Source organism: Phyllostomus hastatus, unplaced genomic scaffold, assembly GCF_019186645.2.
Source record: "Phyllostomus hastatus isolate PE091 unplaced genomic scaffold, TTU_PhHast_1.1 phas_scaffold_555, whole genome shotgun sequence".
Lineage (NCBI taxonomy): Eukaryota > Metazoa > Chordata > Mammalia > Chiroptera > Phyllostomidae > Phyllostomus > Phyllostomus hastatus.
Genome location: NW_025334036.1, coordinates 11,387,003 through 11,408,744, shown reverse-complemented (window position 1 = coordinate 11,408,744; position 21,742 = coordinate 11,387,003). Strand labels below are relative to the sequence as shown.

Here is a 21,742-nt window from a genome sequence, read left to right as displayed (position 1 = left end):
AGTCTCCTCTTGGCACAATAAAAACAATGTATTTGTTGACACAGGACATTAATTCCATTAAAAGCGCGTTAAGTGTAATGAAAAGCTATCAGAGAATAATTACGCCTGCGAATTCGCAGACCCGCATCAACTTTTAAATCCGCTGGAATTGCAATGGGAAGTGTACCTGTCTGGTAGACAAATGGCTCCTCCACTTCCAAATGATTATGAATAAAAGCCCACTGCACTCCTGTGATAAACCACACATTACTTATGCAAACTGTGTTCTTTAAAGGTGCCTTTGCCTGGGTTTTCCTGCAGCCTTTCTTGGAATCCCTGCCCTAAATTCACGAATATTCACAGTTACCTCTTGGAGCACCCTCTGCAGTCCAGACCTGGCCACTGCAGGGCCCACAGGCTGCCTTCCTTGCCTGGTCCCTGAACTCAGCCATCCGGAGGCCCTCAGCATCCCACTCCTGGCTTTCCAGAACACCCTCCTGCCTTGGCTGTCCCCACCTGACCTCTGCAACTGCCCCTTAGCAGGAGCTCCCTCACCCCCCACCCTAAAGTCCCATCCCTTCCCCTCCCCTCCACATACCATCTGCCCTGGGGGAGCTGGTTTCCTCCCACCTGTCCGTCCTTCCGTCTGCCCATCCTTCTGTCTGCATCTAAACCCCTTGTCCCAGCCCTAGTGGAGACCACCTACAGGGAGCCTCGTCAGCAGGTCTGATTCCAATACGCACAACGGTGCCACCACGTCCCCTCAGCCAACCAGGACCCATCAGAGGCCCATAGTTCCCACAGGTGTGCTTGTCAGACACCCGGAGCCCACCCTACCTTCCCTGACCCTGCGTCACTCTCAAATCCCACCTAAGGCAGGGGCATCCTACTGCCCAACTCACACGGGGCCTCATCTCCAGTCCCCAGCTCTTCGGCCCACCCCTCCCTGGCTCCCTGGCACCTCTCACCTACAGCAGGTATCCTGGCCCTGGCTCCTGTCTGCACCTCTAACCTGTATTCCCTACAGCAGAATCACCTCGTTAAAATGCAAATCTGACCACATCACTCCCCCCACCCCACACTCTTCCCTTCTGTGCTTTCTTCTGCCCTGAGGGTAAGTCTCAAGTCTTTCAGGATCAGAGTGTCCCTGCCCACCTGTCTCCCCTCATCCAAGCCCAGCCATTGCCACTGTGGTGAGTCAGCTCCGTCTCCCCTCTTCATGGCGAATCACCCGGAAGTTCAGCCTCTACGAGCTCCAGGACTCCAGAGCGAGGCTCTCAGGGCCCAGGCCCCTGCCTGTCTGCCCACTACACGTCTTTCTCCCATGGGTGGCCCTCACACTGACCGGGGGCCCAGGCCGCAGTGAGTTTACAAGTGATGTCGCCCAAAGGTCCAGGCGCAGCTGGACCAGCAGCCTGCTGCCGGCACGCATGCCCAGCTCTGCAGCCACGCAGGGGCGGCCTGGCCAGGGCATCAGCGTCCTGACTCTTTCCCCTTTCCTGTGTCACCAAAGCCATGCCAGTCCAATGTGTAAAAAAACCAGGAAAGTCAGAGAAGCCAAAGGAAGAAAATGAAACCACTCACTTCTCGCTACCTCTCCGATTTCTCTGTCCTAGATTGGATGGTGCCAGATTCTGTTTAAATAGGCGCCTCTAAAAATGGGGGCCCAGTGCTGTCCCTAACCTGCCCTCCCTAACACTGTGAAGTCGCCTGACCGTGACATCAAGCCCTGTTAAGTGTCCACGCGCATTACTTCCAGGGCCGAGCGGCATCCCATTCATAAACACGCCTTCCCTGGTTTAAAGAGCCAGCAGCTGTTACTCTATAAGCCTTTGAAACCACGAACATTAGAAGCAAAACATTTTTGAACAAGCGTATCCATATACGAATACTTAATTTTCCCGACCTAAGTGATTCTTTTACATAATCTGACAAGCCGTCCTATTCCCTAGAGAGGCTGTCGGCTATAACTGTGGTTGTTTCTCCTAGTATTTACTTTCAAACTCAACTTGATGTTCCGACTGCTCCCCGTGACAGCTGAGGATTTTCACTTCCCCGGCAGACCCCGCCCCCACACCCGGCAGAGCCAATGCGGCTCAGTTTCAAACCCCGCCCCCACACCAGGCAGCACCAATGCCGCAGCTTCTCACCCTTTCTCAAACCCCGGCAGTGTGGTTCTGCTATTTCAGCACCAAGGTCTGCATGGTCACGACCGCGTAAGTTCTATCCAGAACAGAGCCACGAGGAGTGTTAGGATTCCAGTGCCTTTTAAAATCACAGACAAGATGTAACTGCCGCTCATGTCCCCCGTCTCTTGAGTCTTCTGTGTCTCTGTTGTAAATCCACCCCAAGTCTTCTACACACCTGAGCCTCCTCCCTCTGCGTCTGAGCAGTTTTAAGCGTCCCGTCTACTTCGGTTCTCTTGCATGCGTCTGCCACCCGCTCCTCTTCACCGAGCCACCACCATGGCCTGGGCCACTGCGGCTTCCAGAAACTCCCCTCCACCCTGGACTCCCTTCCTCTGTCCCCTGAGTGGAGCCAGTGGGGTTTTGTTGTTGTTGTTGTGTTTTGTTTTTGTTTTTTTGCTCCCATGTCTTTCTGGCTCGTTTTTCTCACAAATGTACTAGCAGACCATCCAGTAACTTTCAGAGAAAGGGTTCCTAGCAGGTAGAACTTTTGGGACTCTGCACAGCTGAGATACAGGGACAGAATTTCGAGGCTGTATCGAAAATGAATTCCCCTCCAGACTTTGTTAACGTGTCTGGTCTTCACAGCCTCTTCTGGAATCTGTTATTTCAACATAGCTTCACGCCCACGCTCCCAGGTCAGCTCAGAGCTCCTCAAAGGCATTTACATGGGGGAGTGGGTTCTTGTTCAAGCGGTATCTCTCACCTACCCTACCCTGCTGTCTGTTTCTCTGGATTTTGTCGTTTAAATCCCTACACAAGAAGCTACAGTTTCCAAAATACACCGCGCCCAGGCTCACCCATCACAGCCCCCACAGGCAGTGCTTGCTCATGAGCCATCTCCCCCCGCCACCAGATTTCGTCACAGCCTTTAAAGCTTTGCCTAGACTTCCTAAAACAGTGCTGAAGGGCACCTGGTTAGCCTCACGGAGTACAACGCAGGAGACAACTCGCAGCGTAAACTCGCATGATGAGTGTCTCCTTAGGCATCGGCAGCAAGGTACACACTGTCTCCCCTTCCTCCAGACACAGAAACCAGGTCACTGAGATGGGAACCAATCTGTTCAAGGAAGCGCCTCTTGTCCATTGTAGAGTCAACACTGGAAGCCTAACCGATTCCATGGAAGACTCAACACTGATAAACTGACAGGCTATACCATAGAATCAAATGCACACTGAAGGGCCCTGGCCAGTGTGGCTCAGTGGGTTGGGTGTCATCCTGCAAAGCAAAAGGTTACCAGTTCGATTCCCAGTCGGGGTCCATGCCTAGGTTGCATGTTTGGTCCCCAGTCGGGGTACATACAAGAAGCAACCGATGTATCTCACATTGATGTTTCTCTCCCTCTCTTTGACTTTCCCTTTCACTCTCTCTAAAAAATAAATAAAATCTTTCATTTGTGATTTTTTAAAAGCTTTTATTTATTTATTTTTAGACAGAGGGGAAGGGAGGGAGAGAAACAACAATGTGTGGTTGCCTCTTGTGCGCCCCCTACTGGGGAGCTGGCCCACAACCCAGGCATGTGTCCTGGCTGGGAATCAAACTGGTGACCCTTTGGTTTGCATGGCCAGCACTCAACCACTGAGCCACACCAACCAGGGCTAAAAAATAAATAAAATCTTAAATAAAAATCCACACTGAAGATTGTTGTAAGTCTCCAGGCCCACATGCAGTAAGCTGAGTTAAAAAAAGAAACTTTTATGTGGGTAAAATATATAAGTAGTGTGTATTATCTTGCAAATAGAATTCAAACGTATTTTCCACATAAATCATCTCAAATCAAGATTTGATTTTCCCTAATAGCTCTGGTCTGAAAAGAATACTTTTGAACAGGAGCAAAAAGACACGTGCATTCACGGCTTCTTTAATTGCATTTTCCGCAAAAATCTGCAGTTCTATTTTTAATATTTGATTACCCCATCAATAGAGCTACGTTCCACAAAAGCAATTACGTTTTGCTCAGCAAAAAACCAGAATGGAATAGTACGTGGCATACTAAGAGCTGTAAGAATAGAGGCCATTTAGAACACTTTCGAGTAACGATTCAGACAACAGAGTCGGCATTTTCTGCAAACACTCTTTAAAGACATACTATCGCGGGGTCTGCTGCAAGGTTTATGCGATGCAGTACACAAACTAAAAACGCACAGGGAGCCCAGTATTTCATCAAAACATTAACGACAGGGTTCTTATCACACACTTCCCCCTCACCAGCTCACTCCACGGCTGGAGCGGCATTGAACTTAATGTGCTTTCCTTTTCCTGAAGGGCTCTTGTCCCGACGTCTACAGAGCAGTCAAGTGGAATCGCTGAAATAGCACAGAAAAGGCACCCAGGTGGCAGCCTGCTGCTGTGACCCCAAGAGGTGACGCTCATCTGCTACATCGCCACTCCCAGTCAAGTACACGTGGGACCCCAGGACCCTCCTTGATTCCAGGCACCGTGACTTAGAATTTGTGTTGGCATGCCGTAGCTGCCCTGCGGGAAGGCCCCACACAGACGGGCTAGAGAAGGCAGGGATGCAATCATGCTTGATTTCTGCTTCTAAAAGGCGGTTTGTGGTTGTCCAGGGCTTCCACTTCTGGGCAGGGTGAAGTAGTTAGCAACATACCAGTGTTCTCATCAAGAACAACGCAGCCATGGCTGGGTGGCTCAGTTGGTAGGAGCATCATCCTGTACACCAAAAGGTCATGGGTTCGATTTCCGGTCAAGGCACATTCCTAGGTTGCGGGTCTGGGCATGTACAGCAGGCAACTGATCGATGTTTCTCCCTCACATTGATATTTCTTTTTCTCTCACCCCTTTCCCCTCTCTCTAAAATCAATAAAAACATATCCTTGGGTGAAAATTAAGAAAAGAAAGAGACAACTTAGAAGCCAGTACAGAGAGACCATCTTTTACTATTTAGAGAACAATCGAGAAGGGGGTGGGGCTAAAGGAAGGAAGGAGGATCGCAAAGGCCTCGTGAAGACAGATCCCTAGATTCCCTCTCCACTTACCCTGGCAGAATTACGTAGGTTTGTTCCCTGAAAAGGTTAAAACATAAGGTCTGTAGCATGGGGACCGACTAGCAACAGTTCACACTAAGCAGTGTAAGCCACGAGGGCACCTGTTGAAGCCACGCCCTCTGCCCCTGCAGCATCATTTTAGAAAAAACTAACACAGGATATGTGCCACCAAAACAAGGGAGGAAAGCCAGAAAGAGGAAAACCTGAAATCCAGAAAACAGGCAAATGCAATTCCAAAGAAGATGGCAAAGGAAGCTTCCAGGATGACAGCTGTGTAACAGGCCTGGGGAGTCACCAACTCAAGGGAAGGGAGTGAGGTGTCCTAGAGGACAAAGGGAACAAACAGAGACATACCTGCTGAACCTGGCTGTGTGCAAAACTGTACTGAGAGGCTACAGCCAGGAGCGGCACTGAATGGCTAAGCACATGAAAAAGCAAGGCAAGTATCCACTCCAGGAAAACGAAAAGTGAGTTAGGCAACAACCACACATGCCACATAGTTCTTCTGCAGTCATATCTGCACTCACGTGGGAGTGTAAACCCAAATACTAATTTAACTGAACTAGTAATATACCCTGTCTGGAGAGTGAAGAAAAGGGAAGGAGAAAGGGCAGTGAAGTAAAAAGGTAAATCCTCGTTGCCCTAAGAAGTCGCCTACAATGACGTCTGAAAGTGATAAATGGAAAAGAGGAGGATTTGTACCCAATCAGAAACGTGAAGGTGTAGTAAGGGCCCGGGTAAAGATATGAGTCAACGGTGTTGCCTCTGGGCTGGTTAGAGTAGGGAACACCTGGGTTTTCCTACTTCTAATTTGACTTTTTTTTAAATCCTCACTTGAGGATATATCCATTGATTTTAGAGAAAGAAGAAGCGGGGGAAGGAGAGAAAGAATAAGAAACATTGATCACTTGCCTCCCATATGTTTCCAAATGGGGCCAAACCCACAACCTAGGTACGTGCCCCAACTGGGAATCGAACCCACCACCTTTTAGTTTATAGGATGACACTCTAACCAACCAAGCTACACTAGGCAGGGCCCAGGGCCAATGTGACTTTTTTTTTTGTTTATTTAAACTATGTCCTTCTTTTATGAGATGACATAAAATTTGAAAAGAAGTATATACGTATTTTTTCTTTTTAGTAACGTAAAACTTTAAATGTTCAAACCATCTAAAGTTAACACCAGCATCTATAATACCTCCTAAATTATGCCCAAATGCCCCAATTTCTCCAGTTTTCATGACACCACGGAGAAAAGCAAATCTGATTTTTCTTCCCCCGAACACCAAAAGGATTAAGATCAGTTGATTTCCTCAATTATTATATCATGCGCAATGTACTAAGTTACTGGACAGCAGCCAACACCATTCCAGATGCTGACCACAGCTGGCATGAAGCCCGGGAAAACACCTCAAAGTGAGGCCACGCCCACTGAGTGGCACCTCTCACCTGGAAGCAGGACCCCCGCAGACCTAACCTCTGCTCTCCCGCCTCTTGCTGGGTGTTTGCAATCTTGTGACATTCTCAGGGGGGCTGCTAGGGCTGAGCTCAAGTCCTTGAACTACAGAGGGGAAAGAAACGTTCAATTCTTGTCTTTGGAAAGAAGAGGCAGCAGGGTGAGATCCAGGAGTTTAGAGGAAGAAAAGCCAGCAAGTTGGTGCATTATATCAGAGAAAAAAAAGAAACTAAGATCCCTGGCAGCTAGAAAGCCGGAGAACTCTAGAGATTTCTAACGTTAAAGTTGGTGGCTCTCGGCGATGCGAGGGAAAGCCACCAGCCACTGCTGTCTCCCCTACGACACCATTAGGAGATTTGTCTTTTGGATGTTCCCCAAAATATGCCTTCATATGGATAGACAGGGGTGGAGGGAAGGTGACAAGACTCTCAAAGGTTTTTTGAGTGTCCAAATCGGATAAGACAGGGCAGTGCGGAGACAACCCCCAAGCGTGGGGATTTGAGGGGTTGGGCCTCCTAACCTGGGGGAATTAGAAAAGAAAATACAGAAAAGCTTAGGCCATCTTGGCAGGTCCCAGCCAATCGTACTGGACCTTGGATGGAAACAGAGCTACGTAATCAAATGAATACTTGGGGGCTAGATGAGTGAGTGTATCTCAGCATGTTCCCCACAGGATACTGGTTTCTCAACAAACGCACATAAACAACGGGTCCAGAGTCGATGGTATCTGAATGCACGACACCGCGCACCTTGCTCGTGAAGAGGCGACGTGCACTTCAGAACAGCGAACCCTCTGAGTTCTATAGGGTTCAAAAACGTGACCTTAGAATCTTTTTTAATGTAAAATACATATTCAACACCTCGCAGAAGCCGCCCCTCCCTGCACACGCTACAGGAAGTTCTGGTGTAGGAAATTGCAGTGAGAATTAGCAGAGAGATATAAGGTAGAGTGGATTTTTTTTTTCCAAAATGGAAATAGCTCTGACTATATAAATAATACATATCCATGCTGCTAAAATTAGAGAATATGAAAGATTATAGGAAAGAAAGTGAAATGTACCCACACTACCACGGGCAGACACAGACCAAAGGCGATATTCTAGTGTGTTTATCCCCAGCTCTTTTCCTATTCATAAAGTTCATATAAAAAAAAAAGACCAGGTTCACGGGAAGGTTTTTCATTTCAAAATGTTTCGTGGACACCTGTGGACAGCTATCCTCCAATGGTGGACACTCAGGCTGTCTCCAGATGCTCTTGGTCTCGGAAACCCTAGTAGACACTGCAGGCAGCCTGGACAATGAGGAACCCACGCGCATTAATAACCGGGGTAACTGCTCCGTGAACCGTCGGTTTACTTGGTTTGCTGTTAGTTAACCACGAGGCAGGCCACAAAGCGGGCCGGTGCCCAACCCGGTGTCTCGGAAGCTCACAGGCGCAGCTCGAGTCCTGTCTTTCCAGCTGAAGCCTTTCTGAGAGTTGTTCTCTGCAGAGTCCCACCAAATCCTTCCCTAGTCCCACCGTCACTCGTCACAAGAATATCATCAGCCCTGGCTGGCGTAGCTCAGTGGATTGAGCATGGGCTGTGAACCAAAGTGTTGCAGGTTCGATTCCCAGTCAGGGCACATGCCTGGGTTGCAGGCCATGACCCCCAGCAACCGCACATTGATGTTTCTCTCTATCTCCCACCACATCTATCTCCCTCCCTTCCCTCTCTAAAAAATAAATAAATAAATAAAATCTTTAAAAGAATATCATCAAGTCTTTTTCGTGTCTGTGTCTCCAGGTAGCTGCTTGCCAACCAACTCATGTTCTTCCGATGCGACCGACTCGGTGAAGTCTACGTCCACCATGGAAACCCGTTTAAGATGTTTCCAAATACCTCTGAGGATGACCATACTTTAATCAATAGTCTTAAACCCTCTTTATTCTGCTTCAAATTATATTTATAACACATTCTATTTGATCTTATGTTCATAGTGCTCCTCTCTTTTTCTTGGCCCTGTCCATATATATTTATTTCCAGATGCCTCGGCCTGTTATTTTAAGCATGTTTTCTTGCTCAGCAGCATCCGACTGACTGTGGCTTTTGCCCCAGTCCAAGAGCACTGTCTTTTAGAATGGGAATGTAATGTAAGCAACTTACATTTACTGGGATGTAGCTAACATATCTGCTGTTTTCCCCTGCTGCCTTATTTTTATGTTTGCTTACTATAGTTTTTCTGTCTTTTGTGTTTCTAATTTTCCCGTCTTTTGCTATTTTGGTCAGCTTTTCTACTGGCTCCTTCTTTTCTTTGTCTACTCACTTGGAAATTATATATCTCTTTTCTATACAAACTTTTAAATACCTATTTGGAATTATATACCTAACATGTATAAATCAACAACATATATACCTACAGCCCTGGCTGGTGTGGCTCAGTGGATTGAGCACCTGCCTATGAACCAAAGGGTCACTGGTTCGAGTCCCAGTCAGGGCATAGGCCTGAGTGGCAGGCCAGGTCCCCAGTGGGGGCCACATGAGAGACAACCACACATTGATGTTTCTCTCCCTCTCTTTCTCCCTCCCTTCCCTCCTCTCTATAAGTAAATAAATAAAGAAGTAAAATAACATATATACTTACAGGTTTCATATAAGATGGCAAGATTTTTCTGCTCCACCTTATCTCCCAGATTTTCTTGAAATACCATGTTATCATCAACTAGTCAAACTTAACTTTACATTTTATTGCTTTGATGGCTTACTGCTGCATTATTTATACCAGTACTCCTCATTTCTTGATTTATTGTTATTGAAAAGGTTTTACATTTGGCTTATGCACATCAAGTAATTTCTTCTTTCAGAAACGGAATGCAGAGACTTGGAATTATATTTCCAAAGATATCTATTGTTTGCTCAGTTACATGAACAAGCTTAGCAATCCCACATATATAGAAAGCCTAGAGAAATTTACTTCAATACTGTTTTCTTTCTAAAACAAATACATGTTGCCACATTATCTTCTAGCACTTAGTGTTGAGGGTTCTAGTATCGATCAAATCCTTCCGAACGTGGCTTTTTCCTTATGTAATGCTTATCTGTGATTTTTTCATCACTGAGATTCAGAAGATGTACCAGAATCCAGACTAAAATACCCACTATACGTCAACCCCATGCCTTGTGCGTACCCTCTCTGTTCCTGGGTTTTCCCCCTATAATTCCCCTTCTCATCCAAAGCTGATCCTGCAGCGAGTCTTCGAATCCTCTCATCCAGCCCCGCCCACGGTCGCACATCCACATTGTCTCTCCGCCTCCCCTGCATTTCACAGTCTCTTCTTCTGCCACGTGACTTCCTCCTGGACCGCACGGAAGCCCTGAATCAGAGTCGTTTTTTCATTTGGTCCCATTGCTGCGTTTCACTGGGTGCCGTTTGCTCCCATTGCTTTCTGCAGCAACGGGACGCTCACAGACGGGCCCCCTCTCGGGGTCCCGGGTCAGACTCTCAGGGGTGGAGGCTCAGGCGGTCTGCCGTTCTAGCCCCTGTCCCCACGGTTCCTATGACCAGCGGAGTAGGGGAGTCGTCTGTTCTCGAATTGGAAAGTAGCTGCAGGATAATGATTTGGGCCTGGAAGGCTTTGAGAAGGGAAACATGAGAAGAAGAAGAATAGCACACAAAATGTGTATATAGACACTTATAAATATACCACAGCCCTGGCTGTGTAGCTAAGTTGGTTAGAGCAGCATCCCAATACACCAAGGTCATGGGTTCGATTCCCAGTCAGGGCAAATACAGAAATCAACCACTGAATGCATCAGTAAGTGGAACGATAAACCAATGTCTGTCTGTCTGTCTGTCTCCCTCTCTCTCCTTTCCTCCTTCCCTCCCTTTCTCTCTAAAATGAATAAACAAAAATTATTAAAAATATATCTACACACAACAGAAATTTCTAGTTCATTCTATCACATACAGCCAAAGAACAAAAAAAACCTGGAACACTCCTGAAGAAGTAAGTTCCGCTCTGCCACCCCTGCTGGAGACCCACACGCCCACGGACTTGGCTCGGTCTTCCCTCATTGCTCAGTTTCAACAGACGCCAAGTCAAAGCCCTTGTGGTTAATCCCGATTGCTCGATTCTGTTCCACCTCAGTACAGAAGGCTCGGCCTCTGACATACGTTGACTCTTTGGTGCTCAGTGCACACGGCGTTTTGAAGGGTTTGTTATTGTTTAGGAATTGAACCGCCAGCCTTTTGGTTTGCAGGACATCACCCAACCCACTGAACTGCGCCAGTGAGGGCCCGAAGTCCTTGATTGTGGTCCCCAGCGCCCTGCCCTCTGCTTCCCTCCTCCTTCTCTGACTCCCTGCCTCCTTCTTTCCCATCTGAGAACCTTGCAATGGCAGAGCACACCCCAGTCATCCAGGAAGATGGCCCCATCTCAAAATCCTTAGTGTAATTGCACTCACAAAGCGCCTTTGGCTGTGTAAAGTAACACATTCACAGGGGCCAGGGATTAGGAGGTGGCCATCTCCTAATCTCCAGGGACCTGCACCTTTAACCAGAACCACCAGAAAACCCAGAGACAAATACCGAACTAGACGTCACCATGCGGGCACCAGAATGCATTGTCTAGGGCCTCTTCGCGTTGGAAGTGCAAAACCAACACCAAGAAGAAGAAATTCACCATCACGTGAGCAGAATGTTTTCTGGGTCATTACGATGGTAAAGTACAGATACGCACCTAACCTACTTATTATATGAATTAACTTTCAAACAGAATATCAAGTGAGAAAACAAACATGTTTAAGGCTCGGTGGGGTAAAATAACAACCAAAGCCAAAACCTGGGATGTGATGTTCCTAAAGTCCCTGGAAGTCTGATTCGAGAAGGGCCCCGTAGTTAGCTTTGTAAATTCCTAATCAGTTCTTTCCTGGGAAGCTTTTGGACAACTAGAGTCTCATGCACCCCAAAAATATTATTTCCATTTTTGAAAGCTTCGCCTCCCCAGTTTTCTTAAGCTATTTTATTTTACCAAAAGCAAACTTTCTGCACTGGGTACATATGCGTGTTTGGGAGACAGGACGTGGAACAGTCAGGGTCCTCAGTCCATGCCCACGGTTCCCAAGGTGTCACTATTCACGTTGTAAAGAGCACCCAGAACGGACAGACTTTATAGCACGAGGGGTTCCTATGCTGCCGTTCACCTGCTGATATAAAAGTTAGTGTGATGAACAGGTTAAGAAACAGCGTCACATTCAGAAACCATGAAATGCAAAGACGGAGCCGTCAGCCACCCCTGATACTTGCCAAGTTCAAAGTTTTAAATACCGTCGTGGGGGTGGGGGGGCGCAGGATGACAGGCAGCCACCTTCACTGTCCAGGGAGTCGCCGAGCTTCGCTGGGTCAGGGGGCCACGCTGAACTCGCACTTGAGGGATGCACCCTGCTCTGTGTTCACGCTAACGGCCCAGGGGATGGGTCTCTCCATCTCAGGCTTACAGTGTCAGCATTGACTGCGGGGATTTGGGCGTCCCAGGTTAAAGCTGGGATATGCTGCCCTGACCAGTGTGGCTCATGGGTTGGGTCTCGTCCTGCAAACTGAAAGGTCACCAGTTCGATTCCCAGTCAGGGCACATGCCTGGGTTGTGGGTTTGGTTCCCAGTTGGGGCATGTACAAGAGGCAAGCAATTGATGTTTCTTTCTCACACTGATGTTTCTCTCTCTCTATCTATCTCTCCCTCCCCCCTACAGAATCAATAAAAAGAACAAAAATTAAATAAATAAATAAATAAATAAAGCTGGGATATGTTATTTATATGCATACTTACATAGCACTTTTTAAAACTGATTTGAGAGAGAAAGAGATTTGTTTCTCCACTTACTGATGCATTCATTGGTTGATGATTCTTGTATATGCCCTGACTGGAGATCGAACTTGTAACCCTGGCATATCAGGATGATGCTCTAACCAGCTGAACTACCTGGTCAGGGCCTCTGCAGCACATTTAACCCATGGAAAATGTCACCTTCTTTGTTGGCTTCAGCCCTTCCTCCCCCTCTGTCCTGATTCGGACGAGATCTGGTGGGAGAACAAATCAGTTTGTGATTGAAACCTATAGAGTGCAAAGGTCAGAAGCTGTATTTGCCCGGGTCTCCCCAGGAGTAACCAGGTAACAGCTTCAGAACAGCACTGACCAAAATACCCAATCCCATGACTGAGGGTGATGGGCGAAGGAAGAAGTCCCATTAAAGAAGCCAAAATGAGGGGTCACTGAAACCAGCGGAGCTGCTTCAGTCCCCCACACCTGGTAGAAGGAGGCCATGAACCCCCACCTGCACGGAAGCGGGACACAGACTTTCCAGTCCTGTTTCACCCGCACTGTCTCTGACCCAAAGAAGCCTGCGTTACAGACCCCAACCGCCCTGGACACACTCTAAGGAGAAGTCAATTTGGAGGGAAAGTGGAGGAAATGTAGAGAGTGGGAACTTCCGCTGACCCCCCTGTCCAGGACCCAAGCCCACTCGAGACTTGGCGAGGGGCCACGGGGAGTCACAAAGATGGACGTTGTGCCCAGGCTAAAGGGGCACAGACAAAGGTGGCCCCTGATGTCCCTAGATCCAACTGATGACCGGGCCAAACCAACAGCAACCTGGAACTGACTTCCGGTGATCTCAACGACACAGGAAGTAGGGAGGGACAGGAAGTTTTTGTCCCCCGGAGGTCGAGATACTAACGGCTTGTCCTCCTTGACAGATGGCTCTTTCCCTGGCTGGCTCTGTCCATCAAGCAGGTCTCAGTTCAAAGGTCACCTGCTCACAGAGAGACCTTCACAGAGCCCCCAGTCCAAAGCAGGGCCCACATTCCTGTCTACTGCATTGCAGTTCAGTTTCCTCTTCGACACATTTCTCCGTACGAAACGGCTTCCTTAACTGTTGCCTGCCCTCAGGCCCCAGAATGGACGCCAGCCAGGCAAGACCTGGTCTGTTGAGTCTGACACCAGGAATCGCCAGCTCCTATTGTAGGAGCAGGTGCTCAGACCATTATGAATGGATGGCATGGGTGGGTGGATGAATGGATGGATGAAGAAATGACGGAAGGAGAGATGGATAGATAAGTAGATGGGCGACTGGGTAGATGGAGGGGTGGATAGGTGAGTGGATGGACAGATGGATGGAGGAAGAGATGGGTGGAGGGATGATGGATCTATGCACGGGTGAGTGAATGGGTGGACGGGTGGGTGAGTAGAGGGGGTGGGTAGATGGGTGGGATGGGAAGATCACTGGAAGGAAGAGAGGGAGGGGGGCTGGGAAGAAGGAAAACTGCACAACTCACTCTGACCAGACCTACCTCCACGTTCCTGGAGTCCACCAGCTCCCCCCAAATACCCAAGGATCCACTTTGAGTCTGGGTGGACTGACACACGGACAGATGGAAAAACAAAATGGAACTGTGCTAGAGGTCACTGGGGTCGCCCCTATTCCTACTCTTCTGAGCTCGCACCCTCTCCAACATCCTTCCAACATCCTTCCAATCCCCCCCTTTTGCTTCAGTTAGCCAAAGCTGCCTTCCGCTGCTCGCCCGCGCATCCGCCGCTTCCAGCGGTGTAAATACAGCTAAGACTCACTGATGCGCACAATGGGCCTGAACTGTCCTTCACTCTTTCTGTCCATCTGCAGCTCCATGTAACCACCACAAGGCTCTGAAAAGGGAGGTACTGTTACGACCCGGTGTTTGAAAGAGGAAAACCGGGTCTCAGTGGCCAGGAAGCCTGTGTTAAGGCCACACTGGGTAGGGGCAGCGGGTGGGGCGGGGTGTGAACTTGGGCCATCTGGGCCTAGCACCGCTGGGTGCCAGAGGTCCCCTCTGGCTATGCCACTCTGGCCCCTGCCGCTATGGTTTCGCTGTGCTGACACCGAGTTGCATAAAGAAAGAATTCCACATATCGTTTTTTACAAATCTAAATTTTTATGGCATGGGTCTACTGGGGTGGGGGGGGTCCAACTCTGTGTCATTCTGAATCATTTACAACCACTGACAGTTCGGGGAATCATTCCCCTAACAATATAATTTTACAACTCTCCCCAGAGAAATTTTTACAGGCATGGATTTAACAGAAGCATAACCCACAAAATAAGTTATCTCGTGGAAACCTCTCCCCAAAATTTATATCACATTAATAACCACTTTTTTGTTGAAGTCATTTTAGACTGAAGCAAGTAGCCTCATCAGCTTGGTTCTCGTCTTACAATTCCTGGTATTTCCAGGAGCAGGACAGAGAGAGCACAGCCCAGGAAAAATCAGTGCACGGGTTTAAAAGGAAAATAAATCTCATAAGCCTATTTTTACCCGAGGGGAAAAAAATACTTAATTACAATTTTTTTATAAGGCCAAGGAGTGGGAGGTGGAAGCAGAGATCAACCCATCTCCTTTCACGCTCGGTCTCAGAATCCTCATTTTCTATTCCCCGAACTAATGAAATGAACACAAAACGGCTCTGATTAGGAAGTCTGAAATAATGGAAGCGGCGAGGCATTTGCATTTTCTTTCCATGCGAACAGCTTTTTCTTTTTCTTTTTTTTTTTTTTTTTGCTAGTTAGAAAACCCATGAGAAATTGCAGGAGGGTTCACCCTTTGTGGCTCCCACGTGGCTCTCTGGCTGTGAACCTGCCGCCTGCCTGCGACACGCCCCCTTTCCAGTGCGCGGGCGGAGGGGCTCGCGTCACCAGCGGAATCAGCGTAAGGCTTTCTCAGCGCCTCAACCCTCGTTCCAAATGCAAGGCCCTCTGTCAGTTAAAGGTGGACTACTGCCTATTCCCGCACACTGCCTCGATGGGAACTTTTTGTAATGAGAACCAAACACACATCCAGCCCCGGATCTCGCCCTTCCCCTCCAGTCCAAGGGCACTTGGCCCGGGGAGCCCCGCCCTCTGTCTGTCCAACCGCACGAGAGTCCGAGCCTGTGTTTTGGTTTTGTATTCCGGTTTGCCGGTCTGTGCTGCCCAGAATGCCGTTCGCCGGGTCCGCACGTCCCCAGGTCTCCGCTGAACCCTCACCTCCACTGGGCAGCGGCCCCAGTGCCATCGTGTGGGTGTTGGCACCACCTTAGGTCATCTGCCTCGCGCCTGTGTGCAGTGTCCGGTCCAACCCTCCCCGCCAGGACTGTCAGCCCCACTCAACTTGGGGCTCTGAGTCTCTGGCACACATAGGTCTCCGGAGACAGTGGGTGAGTGAGGCTGTGGGTGTCACACGCAGGACAGCAGCCCTGAAAGTAGGCTGGAAACAGCGTAACAGCTTGCGCCTACCGGGGTCGGGTATGTCCTGTTTGTCCAGCCCTCCCCTCCCCTCCCCTCCCCAGACCCTGGGATGCATGCTGCAGCGGGGAGGCGCCCTCAGCGATCCCCACAGGCCAGGAATCAGGCTCCCAGACAGCTGGTCCACCACGGACCTCCCGCTTCCTGCCTCACACCTGGGCGTATGCCCCACTGCTCACACCTGCGGGTGACCCCTGCAGGTAACTCAGGCATATTCACCTGGGCACTGCACCCCAGGCTGGCCTCCGGCACCGCAAGGGAACATCCGTCCTCCACCTCTAATGAAGCTTCAATGAGCAAGGACACCCTGTCTTACTCATACTGAACCCCGGCACACATGAGTCTCAGCCATGCCCGCAGCTCCCCACGCCTGGCCCTCTCAGAGCCTGAGGTGCCCACCTGCCCCCCCCACCATGCTCCTTTCTTAGGGTCCTGGCCCCTGGCTCCTGAGACCCCTCCCCCCAATATCACTAGCATGAGTATCTAGTTCAGCCAGCCCCAGTGACCTGGGCCTCTGCGGGACATTTTCACTACAGTGACTGACCAGAATCTAATGAGGAACTGAACCTGCTCCTGCCTTAAAGGGTCACAGGTACCCCCTTCCTTTCTGATGTCCTCGTCTTCTTCTAACACAGCAGCCAAACTCTCCTCTGCCCTTTGAAATCCTAGACAGCAGAGGCAATTTGTCTGCGTTTTCTTCTTCTGACCCTTCGGGTTAATTCCCATGTCCACAGAGAGCGTCTGGTTTATTTAATGATGTAAGTGTAACACACACAACGAGATAAAAAAAATGCATTCTCTCAAATCAAGAGAAAATACTAACTCCCAGAAAGTTCCTTTGATTCCAATTTGGCTCTTGGTGACCTCAAGGGAGGACCCCCAACCCCCACCCCCGATGACGGGTTCTGCAGGCCGGCCCACAGCCCGTCCCAGCAGCCGCTGGAGGTGAGGGGGAGGCTCCCCGTGTTTCCCCCCCGCCCCATCCCACTGCCCGTACCCGGGGGGTTGGCATCGGAGATACCAAAGGAATCTGTCACACAAAAGCCGGGGACTCCTCCCCAGGGGAAGGTCCAGCCCCCCTTGGACCCTGAGGCCTGTACATCCTCCCCAAGTAACTACTGGGCCCCCCTCCCCCTTTCGTAAAGAATCAAACAGCAATCCCTGTACCCTGTGGCCTGAGCCACCGATCTTGTCACTCTGGCCCCACCCCCTGCCTTCTTCGTCATCACTAGACTTGTTACTACTGGACATTCTGTTGTAGATTCATCTGACTTCTCGCTGTCTCTCCCAGGGAATGTGAGCTTCAGGCCGCACTGCCTAGAGAGAGGTGGCCCAGAAAACCTGCAGCATGTACCGACAACCGTGTGGTCGCTGTAGCTCTGGCTCGCGTGTCGTTTTAGCGGGGGACCCTGATCTCTTAGGACGTCTACAATGCCCGGCAGGCTTCCAGAGAGCTCCGCTGGGCTGCCGCCACGGCAGACTTCTGCAACCCCTGAGCAAACAAACCTTTCCAGCTTCGCTGTTTCCGCCTGGGAAGGGACTGGTCGTCTGAGGCCGGTCTGGGACTCGTTAAGCCTTTTAAAAAGCCGATTCCCTGACACGGAGGTCAACACCGTACATTGTTTCCTTGGCCGTCCGAAACGGGCCTCATGTAAGACATCGTATGATGGCTGGGTGTGGGGGTGATTAGAACCGCATTCTTGCCTTTCATCGATATCCCTTCTCCAGTGGCCCCCCGCAATCCGCAGTTTGGGTGACGGGCCGTGGAGAAGACTGGACATCCCTGAATGGATCTGGTGCTACAGCAAGGTACCCGAGTGCATGCAAGACACCTCCACGTCCCGCTGAACAAGACAGACAGCCATAGAGAAAGCAGTTTCCCTCCTGTGAGTTCGACCTGAAGTGTAAGTGACCAAATTATTGGGTTGGCCAAAAAGTTTGTTCAGATTTTTCTGTACGGTGGCTCTAGTAGTGCTTAGCTCTCTTTAACTTCATTCAAAAACAACTGTTAGATTCGACTGTGACAGCTGTCTTATCAACATGCATTTTTTTTAAAAAAACCACCAAAATTGGTGAATTTTTGTGCAGCCATTTTAATATTGAAGACGGAAGAAAATTTGCAACATCTTTGGCGTGTTGTGCTTTATTATTTTAGGGAAGGTAAAAACACAACTGAAGTATAAAAAAAAATGTTTTGTGCAGTGCATGGAGAAGGTGCTGTGACTGATGGAACGTGTCCAAAGTGGTTTGCGAAGTTTCTTGGCACTACTGACATTTTGGCCAAGTAATTCTTTGCCGCGGGGCTGTCTGATGCATCAGAAGGTGTTTAGCAGCACCCTGGCCTCTACCCACTAGCAGCCAATAGCAGGACAGAGCCGATATACTCAAAATATCCCGAACAATAAAGTTATTGGTGCAAATGAAAAAGGTGTCTTTAACTTTTTGGAAAAATCTAAATAGACTTTTTAGCCAACCCAATACTTCCGACCTTACAGCTTATTCTTTGACCATCAAGCTGAGGTTTGAGGACACGTGGGTGGTGGCCCAGCAAGATGCCACATTTGAGAAATGACACCTCCCACGGTGCGAAAGGCTTGTGTCAAAAATGAACACTTCGGAGTGGAATCCAGGTAAACGGTTCAACCAGCAGGAATGGGGCTGGGGAGGGTAATGGGGGTGGTCAGCAGCCCTGTGTTTCTCAGAATGGGAATGGTGGGTCCCAGGGCGGCTCCGATGGGGCCCAGGTTCAGAAATGGCTCTCAACTCCGTGATGCCTGCCTCCTGCCGCCCTCGAGCTGCCGCCTGTCGGGGGCGCTGAACAGCCTGGTTTCATTCTTCCCCTGTTTTCCCGACTCACTCCACCCCACTTCATGAACACGTGTCCCCCCCGCCTTTTTTTTTTGAGAGAGAGAGGAAAGGAAGGATGGAGAGAGGGAGAGAAACATCAGTGTGATTGCCCATTGTGTACATGTCCTGACCAGGGACTGAACCCACAACCTAGGCATGTGCCCTGACCAGGAATCGAACCGGCGACCTTCTGGTTTCCAGAACGACGCTCCAACTAATTGGGCCAGGTCAGCCAGAGCTGTTTTCTCCTTTCAGTACTGCGATCCTTCCCCATTTCCCTTTTTGGGAAGATGACCTCTGTTTGGTATTGGCAGGGGTGGGGCTGGTTTATTTGTTTAACACAGTGATTTTTCCACCGTGATGCTGCAAGAATTTTTAAAGTATGCAGTCCCTGACTCTTTCGTCCTGGGCACTGACCTCTTTTTCTCTTAGATGGTCAAGGTTAAAAATGTCAACAGCCAACACAACAATAGCCATCTGGTATGAATCAATCAGAATGATACCTATTTTTTTTTGTCAGATTGGCAAAAAACATTATCTATTTTTTGGTGTGCCACAGAATTTTAGTGATTGGTTCATGTGTGCCTATGAGATGGAAGAAGTTGAAAACCGCTGCCCTAGAGAAATGAAAATGTGTTCACAGACAAACTGGTACGTGAATGCTTATAGCAACGCTATTTGTGGTTGCCCAAAAAACGCTGGAAATAACCCCAATGTCCTTCAGCGGGTGAGTGGGCCAACTGTTACATTCCCGAGATGGAACTCTACTCAGTAAATAAAAGAAAGAAACCATTTTGCACAGTAACAATCTGGACGAATCTCCAAGGCATTATGCGGAGCAAAAAAACCGAGTCCCCCAAGGCTGCATACTACAGCATCTCATTTGCATGCCTCTGCAAAGCTCTCTTTTCTGAGGACATGAGCCCAAAGGTCTATATTTAAAGGGGGAAAAAGCACCATAATTGCGATGTGTGTGCAACTAACTATAAAACATACAAGTTAAATAAGTGAATGCTCACATTCCAAAATAAGCTGATTATTTGGATTCTAAGAGATTAGTCACCGGTTGTGAATACGGAGGCAAATGAAGACATGTCGAAGGATCGTCTTGAAAACACAGCCTTCAGTCTGTCGCCAGCGGCCTGTTCTCGGAGTGACGGGAGAGGTGGTATTACATTCCTGCTCCGCCGACTCACAATTCTGGAACTAAAGCTCGGGTCTGGATAATTAATAAAATCACCCCTTCTGCTCGCTCTTGAGTGTCATTCCTCAGGGTCACACCCGCGCTCGCCAGTTGTAATCATTTACTGGAACCAGCGTCTCTGCGGCTCATCAGCCCTTCATGAGTGCCTGGGGGTTTCCGAGGAAGGCAGTTCCCTCTCCAGACTTCACTTGGGGTGTTTTCCTGATGGCAGGAACTCACGCCCTCATCTAGTAAACATTTAAAAGACTCTTTAACAATCCCTGGCAGGTGTGGCTCGGTGGGTTGGGCTTGGTCCCGCAAACCAAAAGGTCGCCAGTTGGATTCCCAGTCAGGGAACGTGCCTAGGTCACAGGTTTGGTCCCCAGCCAGGGTGCACACAGGAAGCAACTGATCAATGTTTTTCTCTCACATCAATGTTTCTCTCCTCTTTTCCCCCTCCCTTCCCCTCTCTTTAAAATCAAAAGTAAAATTTTAAAATATATGTATTTAAAAGACTCTTTACCAGTTCGGTAGAAACCCCTCCCCCCTGCAATAAAAAGAAAATAATTGTTTTAACTGGCATTTCTCTGATTGCTTGTGAGGTGCAGCACCCGTCTGGTCATATGCCTTTCCTGCCGCTTCAGGGACTCGCCCAGCGAGTTTCCACGGGAGTCTGCTGCACGCGGCGCCTTCGGATGTGCGTGCCTGGGCTGTTGATTAATGACCGCTCTTAGTGCGATGGGGACGGGCGGGCAGGGCGGCAGTGCGATGTCCTGACTCGCCGGTTCCGGTTCCGGGCGCGGCATCTCACACACACACACACACACACACACACACACACACGACGCTAATGGATTGTGGTCGGCTGTATCCGTCCTTCCCCTGATTGCACCTCCCGCTGCAAGTGGGGTGTGGCGGCCCTTCCGCCGGGGATCCAACCCTGGCGCCCCTGCTTGCCATCTGGGGGACCCTCTCTCCACCTCGTTTCCTTGAATAAAAGTGGAAGATAACGAGCGTGCGTTTACAGTTGCCCCCCCATCCAACCCCAGTCCACGGGGGAGACGTTCTAAGACCCCTGTGGATGCCTGAGACCTTGGGTAGCACTAAACCCTGTGTACGCTACGTTTTTCCCTACACACACATACACCCATGATTAAGTTTCACTTATAAATTAGGAACAGTAAGAGACCGACAGAAATAATCATAATGTGTAATTACAGCAACGCACTGTGACAGGAGTTATGGGGCTGTGCCCGCGCTCCCGCGCTCCCGCTCTCCCTCTGTCTGACAGCGGATCTGGAGACCCAGCCGCCAGCGGAGAGAGTAACAGGCAGGAGGCGCAGACAGCGTGGAGACGCTGGACAAGGCGGGATTCACGCCGCGAGCAGGATAGAGCAGGACAGCGAGAGAGTCCACCAGGCTACTCGGAATGGCACACAATGTATAACTTCTGAGTTATTTCTGGCTTTTCCCATTTAACATTTTCAGACCAGAGTTGGCTGCGGGGTAACAGAAACCGCGGGTCCCTGGCACCGCACGAACCAAACCCGCGGAGAAGGGGGAGATGCCGCCTGCACAAGGCTGGTGTGTGGCAGGCAGCCTTGGCCCTGGCGCCCAAGGACGCCGCCTCCTGGTCCAGCCAGCGAGGACCGGGATCCTGCCCACAGCTGCTGTGTGAGCTTGGGCCCAAACCTCCCCACGGCGCCATGAGATGTCGCAGCCCCAACAGACACCTTCACCCGGGCCCCGACCAGAGACCTGGATGAGCCGTGACGAGACTCCTGACCCACGGACACTG

General features: G+C 49.6%; 1 protein-coding gene across 7 annotated transcripts in view; it reads right to left on the bottom strand.

The window, feature by feature from the left end:
- The window catches only part of FAM189A1 (family with sequence similarity 189 member A1), a 189,937-nt gene that overhangs the window by 116,462 nt on the left and 51,733 nt on the right, over positions 1-21,742 (bottom strand). The gene's annotated exons all lie outside the window — the stretch shown is intronic.